Source organism: Bison bison, unplaced genomic scaffold, assembly GCF_000754665.1.
Source record: "Bison bison bison isolate TAMUID 2011002044 unplaced genomic scaffold, Bison_UMD1.0 scf7180017864050, whole genome shotgun sequence".
NCBI lineage: Eukaryota > Metazoa > Chordata > Mammalia > Artiodactyla > Bovidae > Bison > Bison bison.
The window spans coordinates 4,527,192-4,530,395 of NW_011494622.1; positions in this window are offsets into that span (position 1 = coordinate 4,527,192).

The window sequence follows — 3,204 nt, forward strand, 5'->3', positions numbered from 1 at the left end:
CTTCTCCAACACCACAGTTCAAAAGTATCAATTCTTCAGTGCTCAGCTTTCTTTATAGTCCAACTGTCACATCCATACATGACCACTGGAAAAACCATAGCCTTGACTAGACGGACCTTTGTTGGCAAAGTAATGTCTCTGCTTTTGAACATCCTGTCTAGGTTGGTCATAACTTTCCTTCCAAGGAGTAAGTGTCTTTTAATTTCATGGCTGCAGTCATCATCTGCAGTGATTTTGGAGCCCAGAAAAATAAAGTCAGCCACTGTTTCCACTGTTTCCCCATCTATTTCCCATAAGTGATGGGACTGGATGCCATGATCTTAGTTTTCTGAATGTTGAGCTTTAAGCCAACTTTTTCACTTTCTTCTTTCATTTTCATCAAGAGGCTCTTTAGTTCTTCTTCACTTTCTGCCATAAACCAGTAGCCTTAGGTAAATTTAAGTGTTAACCTAGGTAATAAGGATTCAGAACTTTGAATTGACTTGTGACTCTCTATCCCAAACTGAGCTTGTGATCAAACCACCTTTCCAAAGACAGTAAAGAGTTTCCCAGGTATTTCTGGCAAGGAGATTGACAAACCTGGGGTAGCAACGTACAACTTGCATCATATTCTGCTTGGTCAAACCACCTTTTGGATGGCACTTAGCTTTGAGTACTATGGCAGAGTCTAGAACCTGAGTTATGATTAATGGTTTACCGACCAAGGGCTCACAGAAATAAAAGAAATAACTAACGGAAAGGGTGTGTTCAGATACTTGAAGAGTAGTGATATGAAACAGACTTGAGAGCTATTATTTGCAGCTCCAGAGGCAGAACTTGCGTCAACAAATAGAATGCATAAGAAAGCTGTTCTGGGTTTAACATTAGAATTGCTCAAAAATGGAATGAGCTCCCTTCAAGGATCATGAGCCATAAGTCATCTAGCCACAAGTCCCTAGATATTGTTGGAGCAAAGACCAGATGGCTATTTGCTGGGGTGCTGCAGAGGGAATTTGTGTGTATGGAGGATATGACCTTTTCCAACCCTAACATGAGCTAAGTCTAAATCCCAAAGTCTATCCCTAAAACAAATGACTACAGATACTTCTTCGAAATCTGTTTTTCATAGCTGTTTCCCACCTTTCCTGTCTTCTTACCAAACTGGGAACTCCTGGTACCTTGCTCATCTTTATATCCTAGAGCCTAAAGTCAGACCTGACAAATATTAGATATTCAAATAATGTTTATCTGATGAAGGAGTTTGGAGTTAGGAGATTTAAGATTGAGCCAGCTATGTAGGGCTTTCCAGGTGGCGCAGCAGTAAAGAATCTGCCTGCCTATGCAGGGGACACTGGAGACATGGGTTCAATTCTTGGGTTGGGAAGATCCCTTTATAGGAGGAAATGGCAACCTGCTCCAGTATTTTTGTCTGGAAAATTCCATGGAGCGAGAAGCCTGGTAGGCTACAGTCCATGGGGTTGCAAAGTTGGACATGACTGAGCACAGCCAACTATGTAAGCAGAAAAATCACCTCTTTCACCTGAGTTTTTTTCCTGGATAGTTTTCCATAGTTGTCCTTCATTCCCTTCCTACCCCACACACTAGAAGCAACTATCCCCTTATCTGCATTTACAAGATCCCTGTGAGTGTGAAAGTCACTCAGTTGTATCCAACTCTTTGCGACCCCTTGGACGGAAGTCTTTCAGGCTCCTCTGTCCATGGAATTCTCCAGGCAAGAATACTGGAGTGGGTAGACATTCCCTTCTCCAGGGGATCTTCCCAACCAAGGATCGAACTCAGGTCTGCATTGCAGGTAGACTTTTTACCATCTGAGCCACCAGGGAAGCCCCACAAGGTTCCTGTAGTCCCCAACAATTGTAAGCATCTGTCTCCCTACATGGTCACAGTTCATGAGAAGGGGTGCAGAGATCAGTGTCTGGGAGACTTTTCAGGTTTAGATTTAGGTTCCTAACATCCAACACATGGGTTATTGTAAGGACTTAAACTTCAGGTTTTTCTAGTGGTCATGTATGGATGTGAGAGTTGGACTATAAAGAAAGCTGAGTGCCAAAAATTGATGCTTTTGAACTGTGGAGTTGGAGAAGACTCTTGAGAGTCCCTTGGACTGCAAGGAGATCCAACCAGTCCATCCTAAAGGAGATCAGTTCTGAATATTCACTGGAAGGACTGATGCTGCAGCTGAAACTCCAATTTTTTCGCCACCTGATGTGAGGAACTGACTCATTAGAAAAGACCCTGATGCTGGGAAAGATTGAAGGCAGGAGGAGAAGGGGATGACAGAGGATGAGATGGTTGGATGGCATCAGCAACTTACTTGATGGACATGAGTTTGAGTAAGCTAGAGGAAGCCTGGTATGCTGCAGTCCATGGGGTTGCAAAGAGTTGGGATATGACTGAGCAACTGAACTGAAACATTCAGGTGACTTAATGAAAGGAAAAAGTATCCAACTGTCCCAACCACTAAGCAGTCCTTTTGATAACCTTCACTTTAGTTAGTGAGATTCAATTTACATTAAAGAGTAATAAAAATGTGGACTTAATAAGATAGTAAAGTTTCTCTTTATAACATATTGGGAAAGCGTAAAAATCAAATGACAGTTCATTAGGCTGCAATAACCCTGCTGATACTCAGTGAGGACAAGAACTTGCCAAAGCTGCCCAGGAGTCATTTACACACCCATGATTCGTAGAGCCCTTGCAGAACCAGCAATACAAATACCAACGCTTTCGCCTTACATCAGGAAAACACACAGAGGAATCCGGCATTTTTAACTGTCATTTTAGATACTGGGACATGACGTTTCTGTAGTTAAGACATATGATTTGGTCCAAAGAAGGTAACCTATAGGATACCCGAAAATCTCAGCCCAAAGGAAACACCTGTCTTCCAGGATCTGAGGTTCCTTACACTACCCCTCCGGACCCCACGAAGTAGCGGATAACTGACATCCCCCTCCCTCCTCTGAGTTCAGGGTCAAGTTCCGCGGAGGTGAGCGGGGGAGACCTGAGCCAGGATCTCCCGGGACGGGGGGCGGGGGGCTATCACATCTTAATTCACTGCCGACCCCGACCCCACGCCACCCGCAAACGCGCCCCGAGGTCAGGCCCGGCCATCCCAGAGCGGCCGACGAGGGGCGCTGGCCCTGCGATCGCGCCAGCCCTGGACGCCTCCGTGTGGGTTACACCCGCCTAACAACCGGCTGC